Source organism: Coturnix japonica, chromosome 5 (assembly GCF_054131305.1).
Source record: "Coturnix japonica strain WE chromosome 5, WE-NBRP24, whole genome shotgun sequence".
Taxonomy (NCBI): Eukaryota; Metazoa; Chordata; class Aves; order Galliformes; family Phasianidae; genus Coturnix; species Coturnix japonica.
In genome coordinates, this window is record NC_140667.1 from 20,670,623 (window position 1) to 20,685,127 (window position 14,505).

Below are 14,505 nucleotides of genomic sequence, written 5' to 3' on the forward strand. Positions count from 1 at the left end.
AACCACTGTAGAAAAAATAATACCTGATTTACAAACATTCATTCACTTATTTTCTTATCAGCTATGGTAGTCAAGAGAAATGTCATTATATAAAGCTAATGTTTTTTTCTAGTAGTAAAGGGAATGAGAATGGAGTATTTTATAAACACCTCAAAGGGACTGATAAATGATGACTATAGTTATCTGCGTCAGAGGCACAGACAAGAAGCTTCTGGCCCATTGCTAATGCCATAAGCAACACAATCACTCCAAATATAATGACACCCATAGGAAAACACTTTGGGGCTAAGCCATGCCTGTTTTATTTGTTATATGTCATACTTCACATACATTCAAAACACAGTATTAAAAGTTTCTTCCTCCTAAGCATATGCTGCAAAATAATTTCTTATGAACTAGCAAATGAATGTATATATTCACAATTTGGAAATATATGTATATATATTTACATATTCATAATTCAGACTGAATAGTGACAAACACTACTTTCCTGACTAAACACAAATACGAGAAAAAACAAACAAACAAAAAAAACCCCACAATACTATACAGACTTTCCTTTTTTCCTATGTGTGAATGAAATTGTCAAAAGTGAAATAATTCCAGAGATGGTCTACGGGTTTCTTGATTTTTATGCATCATACGTACAAATAATGGTCCCCACACGCATCCTGAAATATATTCATAACACAGAAAGAATTTTCTGTACAATAGCCATGGCAGTGTTAATTAAGCAAATGAAAATATCTCCTTAAGAGCTAGCTTCTTTCTCTGACCAGTCACATTAAAGAGAAATAGGGCTAATGTTATGGTCTTATGAGTGCTTTATGCATTCTGACAAACCAAACAGGGTTTGTCAGGAGAGGCTCTAGGCAGCATGGAACTGCTGCAATTTTACATCTCATTGATTACCACAATGGGAATTGGAAACAATTCTCTGCTTTCCACATGATACAAAAAATACTCTTGCAGATTCCAGAAAAATATTCAGGTCCTCCAGTAGAGAGAAAATGAAAAAAAGCAACTTTCTACAGCATTGTTTTCTCAAGAATTTAAGTCATGCCTATCTGACCTTTCTGAAGCCTAATAATAAAGCAATAAGGTAGCACACAGTAAAGCATGTCATCCTGTGAGCACTTCTGCAATAAGTTACATGGAATAAAAGGGTAGCTCAATGCCCTAAGGCTTTGGGGGTATGCTTATTTTGTGGTAAGTGCATCCTGCATACCACCAGCATTACACAGACTATATGGGAATAGCATGTGACAATAAACAATATTTAAAGAATAAGGATCAAGCAATGCTAGCAAGAAAATGATTTTTTTTTTTTTTTTATTACTATCATTTCAGTCATTCGCTGGTATGATCTTCTGGAGAGATTCTGTATAAAATGTTCCGGAAAATGAACATACAAAAATCTCAAATCTTTCCTCTCCCCACTTCAGTGATCTGTTTTTACTAGATCCATGAATCACAATCCACAGAATAATACCATTTTATAAGAAATGGAATCACATTCTAAGCACAGCAAAACAAACTCCCAAACCACACTGAATAATCTACAGTGACAGCAATAGAATTATGCTCTAAGCAGAGATTGCAAATGGCATATGTAGTACCATGTGCTAAGCAAGCTGTGATATTCACTGACTCTTTGAGGTGCCTAGCAACCTTCAGTAGTATTCAGTGGGAATAAAAGACTTTCAGCATTATGCAGAATTAGATTCTTAATTAAAATGCTTACCCAGGATCAATCCTGGGGTGCAAAGGGACAGATCTATTTACAGGAATTGGTAGGCCAGGTTGATGACTGGACTCAGTGATCTTGAAGGTCTTTTCCAACCTAGATATTCTATTATTTTATGATTCTAACTCCAGCAAAGAAATGCGAGAAATTCTATGAGTTCCCTTTGCTCCTTAAAATCAAGTGGACAGAAGCATGATTGGCACATAAGAAGAGAAAATCCTTAGCTACTTACTACAGTTAGTGTCAAAACCAATTTTATTTAAAATGAAAATTTCTACGTGTCCGGGTTTCAGCAGGACAAAGGTGGGTATTTTTTCTTTCATAACATCTGGGATGATGCTAATATTTGGCTCTGGGAGAAAAACAACATTAATATAACACTGATGTTTTAATTGTTGCTGAGCAGTGGCTGCACAGAATCAAGAACATTTAAACTTCTTGAGCTGTCTTGCTAGGGAAGAGGCTGTGGGGGCACAAGGAGACAGAACCAGGACAGATGACCTAAGCTGGCCAATACCATACATTTTTTTTGTGAAACAAAAAAACATTAAAAACTGTGAGGAGTTGGCTGTGGGACAACTGTTACTCAGGGACTGGCTGGGCATCAGTCTGCTGCTAGTGAGCAACTTCACTGTGCATCACTTGATTTGTAAGTACATAGTTTTATAATTAGCATTGCTGTTCTCCTTTTCCTTTTCTTAGTAAACAGTTTTTATCTCAACCCACAAGTTCTACTCTACTGTGGTGTTTTTGTTTTTTCTTTTCCTGATCCTCTTCCCCTATACCGCTGGAGGGGAGAATGAGCCAGCAACTGTGTGGTACTCATCTGCATGCATTAATCCACACCATATTAAAACTAACGTGGGATTTCTCACCAAAATATGTATCTGAATATCAAAGTTCTGAATTTGATCATGTCTTTCTGATAATTTATCTTAAATATATTACTTATATTACTACATGTAAGGTGAAAAAAATACAAAGATGGTAATAATATAAGAAGGATGGTGATATATATCCAAAAGGATCCATAGAAAAAACTCACCAGTATAGAAACCTTCAGTCTGGCTAGAAAACACTGAGGCAGTCTCCACAGAGGAGGGACCTCAAAGAGATGCTGCTTTAGTAGTGGTCAGCCCTTAAATGAAGTCCAAAAGAGGTGGAGCCAACCTCCACCCCTTCTGGAAGCACAGCTGAATTACCCTCAACTGTGCTCCCACAGCTGACCCGACACTTGTACAGCTGATTAATCAGAGGTTCAGGCTGAGATTACCGGTTTCCCATACAATATACTATTACTATACCAATTCCACGTATGTACTTTAAATTCAGATACATTTTCAACATATTACCACATAAACAACAGTAGTATAACAGATGAGTGGAATATGAAACAATATAAAACACAGAAAATGAAGGTCCAGCAAATTAAAAATATCTATCTGTGTTGCTCCTGACAGGAATATCAAGTCCCAGGATGCTAAATGTAAAAATGAAACACCATCACTACCCATAACTCTTTTTGGAACATACTGGAATCTTCTTATCAAGTAAGACTAGGTCTGCCTGACAAAGAAACATGCCAATCAGAAGAAGAAACAAAACTCAATGATGCCAAAGTCCATAGATCATCGAACTGCCAATAAAAACAAAGCTATCAGGTGTTTGTGTTCAGTTGCTGAGACCAGCAGCAGAACAGAGAAAAACAGGAAAAGATTGCTTTCCCACTGTGAAGTCTGCTTTTGAGATCATGCATATATCTGTTACCTGTAGGACCATTAAGCTCTAATAAAAGTGAGAGTTCACTTAGAAGCACAGTAATTTCATCCACCATTTTAAGCACACAAAACACATGAATAAATGTAGGTATAAAATGTCATTTTAGAGCACAGGGATTTCCTAATATTATGATTTAATGCAAGATAAATACAAAACAAGTATGACAGAAATACAGTTTTGGGCCAGGCTCTCCAATTCCAGGTATACAAAGAACACCACAATCTGTTAAAGTTAAGAACAAGAGCAGTGTGCTAGCCAAAACCAGAAAGCACTGAACTGAGTATTTAATTCTTCTGTAACAGCAGGAATTCTGTTCACAAGATATTGTGTGGTTCATATAACAACATCCATGACACCTATTCTCACCTACTGGTCATCTGTTTGAAGGGGAGTTATTAATGCTAACAATAATATGAATGGTATAATTACCATCCGTGGGTTATATATGTTACATTAGCATGCTAGCACTTCACACAGTGCTGCTGCTTCACACTACACATAGTACATTATAAACATACTGCAAAACTAACAGCAAAAAACACTTATTTTCTTTTATTTCCCTTATATTCACATAGAATGGTACATTCACATGGTACATCAATTAAACATAATAATACTGACAACAAATGAAGTGTGTGAGAAACCAAAGGAAAGAAGAATACTTTTTAATTTTAATTTCAATTTATTATGAAAGTTTGTAACACCAGTAAAGAGTTTAAGATGCTCTGCTCTTTACTGTAACTGGACAAAAATACTCATGGCACCAACTGTTACAAATGGACTTCAACTGCCACGAAATTATGACCTGATAATAATAATAATCACTGCATGAATTCCATAAAGAAAAAACTGAAGCTTGAACCACAGTCCTTTTTTATTTGAGCAGAAACTGTTACTTGTTTCTGAAAAAAGTCTGTCACAGTAGAGATACAAACACAAACATAAAACTGCAGTTCAGGCCAGTTTGTCTGACAATGAATGTTCTTCATCTGAACACATAAAATCAAAATCCCACGCTATAATGCAATAGAATAAATGAAATACTCATCTGTATACTTACCCTTTTATTCTATTACAAGTTTAGCTGTCTGAAGGGCTAAATTAAAAACAAGTTGTTGTTTTTAACCTTTTTAATTCTTTCTTTTCTTTAAATAAAGATATCATCTAACACTTAAAGAAAAAGAAAAAAAGGAAAGAAAAAAAAAAAAGATTTTTGGTATTCAGTAACAGAAACCCAATGACCTGAACATCAGAGCCACTAAACTCCCAATGAGTTCAAACTTGTGCACTGTTAAAATTTCATAAATTCAGACTTTTCAGTAATTGGTTACTTCTAAGTCTGTATATCCAACACTAACAATTAAAAAAAAAAAAAGAGTGCAATCACGTCATTTCAAAAAGGATACCTTTTTTTTAACCAACTCTCATGAACTTGCAGGATCACAATTAGCAAACATGGATAAAATATCAATAATGGAATTTTACAGAACTGCTGATATTATGCTTTGCTATGCTGTGACAAACATTTTGTATGTAAATTAATCAGAATTATATATGGCAGGTAAGCATGTTTAATTAACTTTAGACCTTTGAATTAAATAAATATGTATTCCTAATACAGACAGATATAACAAATTTAATACTGCATTAATGGAAATCACATAGAGAAAATATCTCTTCAGAGATTTAAAACTAATTAGCAAAACAAGAAATCTCTCTCAAGTTCAGCTTTTTTTTTTTTCCCCTTTTTTTTTTCTTTTTTTTTTTTTTTTTTCCTCTTCTTCTTTTAGCTCCAGGGAAGACGGAGGCCAAATAACCAACCTTTGCAACTTTTCTTCATCTCCAACAAGAAATAACTGTCTCTAAAGAGAAAACAACCTCAGTCACTGAAGATTTGTCGTGTTTCTATCTTGCTTGTGAAGAAAGTTCAAAGCAATACCAAATGAACAAGAAATTTTACCAGATTAATTCACATTACCCTATCTCATCAATGTGATCATATCCTTTAGTGTCGTGCAACTATGAGACCAGAAATACCCTAAGTCTAATGACCTTACAACTAAAGTGATAATAACAAGTAGTATGTTCAAAGATGAAACACTGATCAAGTGATTAGAAGAACTTATTTTATGAGGACAGATCAGCCCAACAGAACTAAGTAAAGAGATGCAATTTTAATATTTATGAATATCTGAAGATTACAAAGTTGAGGGGGAAAACCTTTATGTGATATGATGTAGAGAAAATGGAACATCAAGTAAGAACGATAGCACAAAATAAAGGTAATAAATTGGTTGTTGGAAAAACATTTCAGGAGCCTGAAATCTATCCAAAGGAAAAGGAAATGTGAAACATAATTGTGAAATGTTTGGAAATAAAGTAGATAAAGGATGAGATTGCAAGGAAAAAAAAAAAAAATAATTGTATACAGATCTTAAAGACTAAATGATATGTATTGAGGGGGGGGGGGGGAAGAGGGAGGGGAGGGACACTGTTTTGCTTTTTCTTTTTGTTTTGTTTTTGTTTTTATGATCTCATTTCCCTTCATTTCCTTCTGCTTTAAGGGAAGAATATATACGTTCACTATGTTTACACTAATGCTTTCATGTCTGATTTTTTTAAATTTTGTTTTATATTTGAAAACCTATTTTAAGTAACATCTGGACAAAGTGTTCAACATTCCTCCTTTAAAATGTAGCTTTCTGCGGCTATATGATTTTTATAAGGTCACCCATCACAATAATATCTCAATGACCTTATAAAAGTAAAGTACATGGATAAATGGGTTTGAGATGGAGGAAATGCTAAATACTGTGACTTTTTCTCACTTCCCTACATCCACATACAGGGTTCATTCATGAACAGTAGCCTAAGGCTCACCCAAAGTTAGTGAAAAGCTTACAGACCTGCATGCATCTTTATAAAAACAAGATTTTATGCTAACATTAGTCATGAAAGTAAGACTCAAAAGCTTTTGACACCAGAAGAAAATACTTGCCTCTCTGTGTTATATATAAATAATCTATACAAGTTTGCATTTACTGGGAAACACTATTTTAAATACCAGAAATATCTGGTATTTGTATATCTGTTTTAGCTGAAATGCTAAATGAGAAATATGATAAATTTCCAGGATTTTTTTAAAGTTTCATTCATGTATTCTTTCAATCTGTATCTTTTTGGTTTGTTTCTTCATTCCCTCACCTCCACAGGCACACTCAAATATCAAAGGCAAGGGGAAGAAAAATACAAAGATAGTCACAAGCAACTTAGTACTGCATTTTCATTCAACCGCCAATTTTTAAGTTAAACAAATATACTATCATTTCTCAATTAAAAAAAAAAAATAAAAAAAATCTACATTCATAGTCTTGGGAATCTAAGAATTTTGTATCTCAGTCCCTTCCACAATCCATTATTCTTAATCAAATCAATAGGAATTTCACTTTAGTCAGCAAAATGCAAAAAATATTGGTTCCAATGAAAGCATTGAATAAAGAATAACAAAGTAATAATTACAACTTAGGTTGACTTCATATTCAGTTTGCATAAGTTTTGCATTTTATTTATTACTTTTACTAAAAGTTACTTGGGGATTTCTACTACAGCCTTTACTGCCTTTTGGTTGGGAAGGTCTAACAGAAATATTTATATAAAACAACTGCGGTATATGTTATGTAAGAGCAGGACTTCCAGAGGACCTATTAAATCTGATCAGATTTGTTTCTGCATACAAAAATGTTTTGAGGCATAATTTAAGTACCTTTTTAAACTCTCAGAAACTCTTGCAATTTCTCCCATTCCAACTCTAGGAAAATAATGTCTTTTTTTTTTTTTTTTTTTTTTTAATCAACAGCCTGCAAGTATGATTTAAACTGACCTATTTAACTCTCTCTCATTACTAAATTGATCTTAATTGTTGCATAATATGGTGAAAATCAACAGTTCAGACTGCACTCAAGATACACTTGAGGGTGTAATATGAGGGACTCTGCAGATCAGTGAGTGAGATGGTGAGATGCACAGTGTGCATGCAGGAGAAGAAAAACAAAACAGTGTATAATAAATTTGTGACAAACAGACACTTTATGCAGTAAGAATCTAAATGAAGCAGGAACTCTAGAGGGGAGAACTTAGAAAAAGTACTTGGAATTGAATCTGGGTATTCCTAAATAACTGTGTGTACTAAACTAAGTTTAAAAAAATATATATATAATAAAAATCAGACAATACTACCAAAGTATTGGTGGTCCCTGTTAAACACTGATTGTTTTTCACATACTAGGACAAATTTCTACATTAGCAATTCTGCCACAACTTTGTTGCTGGGTTATTTTTTGTTTGTTTGTTGTCAGCATAGCCCAGTGTCCATAAAAAAACAAAAACAAACAAACAAAAAAAAAACTATAAGTAAAAATTTTGAAGGGATCAATCTTTAAAGACACATTATCTTTCCTAATACTTTCCATGCCTAATACAACAACAAAACCTAATGTATTTATATGTCAGAAATTTGTGGAAAGATATCAAAAAAGAACTGATGAGTAAGAGAGAAAATATATTTTACTTGAAGATTAAGAGAGTGGATAAGTCAGTCTATTGTGGTAAAGCAGAATTTGATATTTGTGCAGTCCCAGTAATTCACATGACCCTCACAACCTCTTTGAATTCGTATTGTGAGATTAATGGTTAATTCCCTGAGAAAACAAAAAACAAGTGAAAGACTGAACGTAACTTGTCTTGATGCCTCATTCACGTTCCAGGAACAGATAAGTAAGAAATGATTCCGTCTGCCCAGACACATGTTTGGATAACTGTAGGGAGCATAATGCAGATCACACGTAATGCTGACTACATAGGGAGCAAGGATGAGTTTTACTGAAGATGCCATATATGATTCTAAGAAGATGGTTCATTTTTCCTCTTTACAGAACACACAGAACACTTCAAAGAGCTGTTTTACACAAGGTCTCAACTTGGCAGTCTGCTATTTAATCAGTTCAATCTCAGCATGTTACTCCCAGTTAACTTCCAATCCTCTGAGTAATATATATTAGTGGCAATACTGGGGTCATGATGTGAAGCAAGCCTTGAGTATGTAAGGAGCCAAACAAACAAAATAACAGAGCATCCAGCCCTTGGACCTTTCTGTTAGGGCCTAGGTGCTTAACTGCAGTCAGGCACTGAAAGGTAACAATGATTGCCACTGATGGTACACTTATGGTTAGAACAGCCACTCTATGGGCAGATTTCAGTTACTTAGGGGATTTATAAATTTGACCACAGGAAACTCTTTTCAGACATGGCAGATCAAAAATAGACATCAGACAAAAACTGCAGGATAGTTTTTAAGACTGGATATTAGGACAAACAATTTCACCATTAGAGGAGAAACAGCACAGGAACAAGAACTGTTGTAGAACATTCTTGAAGGATCTTACAACTAAACATAAGAAAGTAAAACCTAATACGACTCAGTGCTTGTAACAGTTGCACTATAGGTGGAAACCGGTCTTGATGACTCCCAGTGACCCTTCATAACCAATATTTACCTGATTCTACGATGTCTGAAAAAAAGAAACACTTGGACACACTCATTCACAAATACTTTCTCTTAATATACAGTCAAATTCATGAATAATTTAAAAAATGAAAAATGATAAAAGCTAAAATATCATTTTAGGAATTTTGAATATCCTTAAGCATTTTGATTTTAAAAAATATACCAGAAATCACAAAAGAAGTGTAAAAAATATGCTTTTATATAAATGTCCTGTTTACAGAAACAGGCAAAAAGATTGCATGTTTTAAAGCATAGTCACTGATCTACATTTATAAGGGCAGTAAATACATTTTAAATTTGATATTATACAGTATTATGCACAACAATTAGAAGTTAAAAGAAATAATAACCCCTACTTGAAAGGAATAAAATGCTTAGTTTTAAAACCATTTTCATTTGTTTAATAATCTTTCCCAAGGGCTAAAAGGTGCTGAACAACTACAGCCTCTAATGACTTTGTAATCCAATTTTGCACTTGGCTTATTATAGCAGCTTGCATTTTTCTTCAATTGCTCAGCTCTGTATGGTAGAGAGATCTACTCCTGATCCAGTAAAGCATTCTGATTCTTCCAAGTCCTATCTTAATCACAAAGTCTCTAGATATTTCCTTTCCAGCAAGGTTAACTGAAAAAATAACAAAATGAACAGAAGAGTCTTAACACATTCCTAACAAAGAAAGGGGTTATGCAAAGAAAACAGATAGCAACAAATTGCTTTCCTTAGACAAAGCAGTATCTGAGTAGGAACTGTACCTAAATCACAATCCTCTTCCTGGGATAGTTCTTGGATATTTCTTCCCCAATGAAGAAGCTGAATAACTGTAAAGTCCAGCCTTTAATTTAATCCCATTTGCACTGGCAAAAGAAAATGATTTGAGTATACAGGTTGTGTGATTCCTGTGTGTGTGAGTCTTAAGGTCATGAATTAGGAGTTCTTGATAACATTTTCATAAGGATATTTAAGTTACCTTTAAATGATTTTTTTTCTTTTTTTGTTACTACCTGTGTTATTAATCAACAATTGGCTTAGATAAATAATGATATATAATACCAAAAAAGCCGGTACTTAATTTTGCTGCAGTAGTACTACCCTTCATAAAAGAAAGCATGAAATGTTCACCTTTCATGAAATGGGCATCATTTAAAAACAGTACTTCTGCATTACTGGATCTTAATGACTCCAGAATACCTACAGTTCATCCTATATATAACCATAGTAGCAGTAGAAGCTATGGGATGAAAAAATGACAAAAGAAAAAGACAAGTCCAGAGAAATCCTTTGCAGAAATGATTTACTGTATATGGGTGCTCCATCAGGACTTAGATAGGATCTCATGCATATGTGTGGAAAGTGAGGAAGATTACTCAATGGCCTTTGGCAAGCTCTTAGATACAGCAAATAAAAGCCAGCTGTTTATTTCACATTTGATATTAAATCTCATTAAAGTTTTCTTAGTGCAAAGAAGGTAGATACTAATACAATTAGCTACTATGAATTTTTTCTGCAATACACTGATCTTAGGGAAATTAAAATAGATTTTATAAAAGAACCAGGTACGGAATAAAGATAAAGCACATCATTGAAATGCTGTGCATGTCACTCTAACATATTCTTACACAACAGGACTGGACTTTGACAGGATAGATGCGCTGAGTATATTTAAATTGAATCTAGCAAGAAATGCAATTGCACAGTTAAGCTAAACTATATTTATCAGTTCTATTTAATAAATGTTTGCATAGGCTGTACCATAAGATTGCAAAGTGACCATTTATCTTACATTCTATTCAAGCAGAATGACATATAATCTAACAACATAATCTTAGGAAAAGAGAACATAAAACTGAACTACACTAATTCTTTTTTATTTGAAAGACAACTCTGATGAAATACATGATTTACGTTAGGACTCAAAAGTGATAATATGCCAGGAGCTGAAGTTTCTAAGAAATGTAGCTATTGAGATCCTCTGGCAAAGGTGAGCTATGCACAAAATGTATTTAGATATAGGTTTAGTTGCCTTACTCAAAGAACTCTAGTTTGAGGGCTTCAGCTTTTTACCCAGATAATGATGCTACCACAGATAGTGATGGTAGCTAATTTCTAGGGGAAGGGAAAAGGGAAGTGGTCAAGGAACAAGGGGTGGGACAAGGGAAGGCTTAAAACATAACATTTCAAAACATTGTCCCAAAGCATTAAATCCTTGTTCTTTGGAGAGAAATGTATAAATACTTACTTTAGTGCTATCTTTTGAGGGACCAGAAATTCTTAATTTATTTTATTTTCCATCTGGTAACAGAAGCTTCCATCAAAAGATGAGTGATGTACCGATCACTTTCCAACACAAGAATGTACCACTAATATAAGCCAGAATTTTCCATTCAATTCTGTTGCAGTCAATACTTGATCTGAAGAACATTCTAGTTTTTCACCATATTTAGAAAAACCTATTGTGTATCATGGTGAGATAGTTTGATTCCTGCCAGATATAAACAAAAAGGCAATAGAACTTCAGACAATTTTAGTCATAATGAGTCCATTCAGTTATGCAACGCTATGTTTTCAAAGCATTCTGGAGTTGTATTAGGATACTAATTTCTTGGCACTGCAGCATGATTATTTTCATCTATGGATTCAGGGATTGGAGGATATCTGCCATGGTAAAATTCAAAAAACTCCTTTAACTTTCTACCTTCAGTCCATTGTTGAACACATACTATTAGCATAAAAACAGAATTACTCTGTTATTACAGAAGAAATGTAGATGGATTTGAAAAATCAATAAACATTGAAAGGGATATTTTCCTCTGGAAGTGACAGTGGATTTTAGCATTTCCTCCACTCTATCCAAAAAGAGTTCCTACTCTTTGAACAAAAAGGAAGGGAACATAGGATATATGACAGTCATATTTGAAGTAGATAAGTTTTGAGGAATGTAAAACAAAGCAAAATGCAAACAAACAAACAAGAACAACAAAAAAATAAATCCCACCATCTTGTTGTCTTCATCAACTAGTGTTTATGCAGACATCTTTTAACCTACCACCCACTATAAAAATAAAGAAAAATAAAGTATGTTTGGCAGATAGCGTGTCAATTATTTTGTTTAAATTCCTAGACAGCTATGGCTCTGACTCATCCAATTTACTCAGTTTAATAAAATATGACCTTGTGGGAGTTGACTGTTGCAAAATTTGCCATAACTATCTTCTGCCTACAATGTGAGAAATGAATTCTAAATTTGTGGACAATTTGGTTCATTAACTGTTGATGTATTTCAATATAATTTCTATCCTTAACACTTCAGCAACACGGAATATAAGCAAAGCACAAAACTTTGATAAAGAGTTTGATATAAGCTTTACCCAGAAGTTTAAAAATGAGTTGAAGTAATGCTCAAGAAAACAACAAAAAAAGCACCATGGAATAATAAGCTGAATAACTACTGGATCAATAAACAATTAAGCAATTTGCCAAAGCTATTCAAATGACGTTTTAAAACAAAAAGACAAAGAGTCTATGTTAAAGACAATTCTTAAAGAATACTTGATGTGCCATGCAAAAGGAAGCACATTGGTGATACTGATTTAGGTGTCTTAATTGCATTGTTACCTCCACATACAGCTGGGAGGTGGAGGGGGGAAAAAAAAAAAAAAAAAGAGAGAGAATTTAAAAAAGAGAGAAAGAAAAGGAAAAAAAGGCAGGAACATATAATTGCTTTATTCCTTTCTTTGTTCTACAGGAAATCTGATTATATTTCACCTTACTGGATTTTTGGTTAATAATCAGTTAGCAGTACAGGAATAGTAACACAAGAACCTGTTACAGGAACCTTAAATTTTGGCAAAGATCAGCTGCTGAAAACCTTTCCTCAAACAAGTAATTTTTATACATCAGAGATATTTCTAATTCAATACGAATCATGCCTTCCTACGCAAACTCATGGAAGTTGACAATGCGAGAAACTGAGACACAGACAAGCCCCTTGGTTGTGCTAGGAGACTCCTGGGGCAGGATGGTCACAGTAAATTGCCCTTAACTGTGATATTCACTTCCTGCCTGAGGCTCTGGAATCTACTGACCTCTGAGTCACATTTTTAAGTCCATGTGCCCTGAGAAGCACTCTGCTTGTCTGCATGTGAGGGAGAGGATGAGTATATAAGGAAAGGATAGGTTGAAAGGAGATAATTAGATTTTCAAGAAGGTACAACCCTTTCAAAAGCGACACATAATGGCAGTTGCTGATTTCATGCCTTCCCATGCATGTTTGTAATGTCTTTGTAAGCAAATTCAATGTGTAAGAAGCAAAGCATATACTGTCATTGTCGTAGCTGAATACATCCCACAAAATTTAACATTAGCTGCATCAGTTTAAGACAGAAAAAAATGGTTAAATCACTTGTAAATAGATAGTAAAATCAGCAACACTGAATTCTTCCCATCTTTTCACTAAGACAAAATAAAGGTACCAGTTTCCTGAGTTCAGTGGAAAAAAAACAAAACAAAACCAAAATTGTTATGTTTATGGGGCATTACAGAAACCCTTGATCCAACGGTAGAACATTGTTAATCTACTAAATGCACAACAAATTCACATATAAAGTAAATGGGAGTCCTCAAAATTGTAAATTATTAAAAAAATTACTTTTTATTTTTAATGCTTTTGCACCACTGTAACACTGACAGATTTTGTAAAATTTCATTGCTTAGGGAAAAGAGTTTGGGCTAAAAATAAATGAATAATAAGTTAAGTGCAAAACTTGTAGAAAGCCTTAAGAAGTTTTAATGAATACTTCGCATTCACTCAAGAGTTAGAATGTCAAAGGGTATTTCAATAAGACCACGTTCAAAAGTAATTACTCTTAAGAGCGAGAACTGACAAGCTTGCAATCCTGCTAAACTTTCAGAAATGAATAATTTTTGTTTGTATATTCAGTTCAATTTAGGCCTGAGGCAAAGTAAGTGAGAAGGAAAAAAAAAATCACTAAAATAGTTACAGCATCAGTAAATTGCTGGCAGATCACATAAAAAGTCTTTCTTAAGAATGGAAAAGGAAGTTTTTTTACCTATGTGTCCAGAACTGCTTCACTAACTGAATGTTTAAGGATAAAAGATGCACATTTCTTCGTTTTTTCCCTTATTATCCACTTTGTGTTGAGACTGTAGTTTGCACTAAAATTGCTGTTACAAAATACCGTTTATTAAAGGACCTTTCATACAACTGTGAACTAATTTCACAAGACCTCTTCTAAATCATATTCCTATTTCATAAATCTTAAACTGGCTTTGGTTTCTGAACACTTAAAAATAGTTTTAACTGCATCAAAATCGGAAGGCTCTGTCCTTCAATATACAAAAGTAATTTTTCTGAAGTTACAGAGAGGTACAATGGAGTAAATACAGTTTCTGTGATTTT

The 14,505-nt window shown here is 33.8% G+C and overlaps 1 protein-coding gene across 8 annotated transcripts in view; it reads right to left on the reverse strand.

Annotated features, from left to right (window-relative positions):
* LRRC4C (leucine rich repeat containing 4C) overlaps positions 1 to 14,505 on the reverse strand; it is a 426,317-nt gene that overhangs the window by 53,956 nt on the left and 357,856 nt on the right. The window contains exon 1 of one of the 8 annotated variants that reach the window (XM_085550232.1): positions 11,326 to 11,456. The exons of the other annotated variants lie outside the window; for them this stretch is intronic. The gene's annotated coding sequence lies outside the window, so the exon portion shown is untranslated. Of the gene's footprint in view, positions 1 to 11,325; positions 11,457 to 14,505 lie in introns of those variants that run through there. 8 annotated transcript variants of the gene reach the window in all.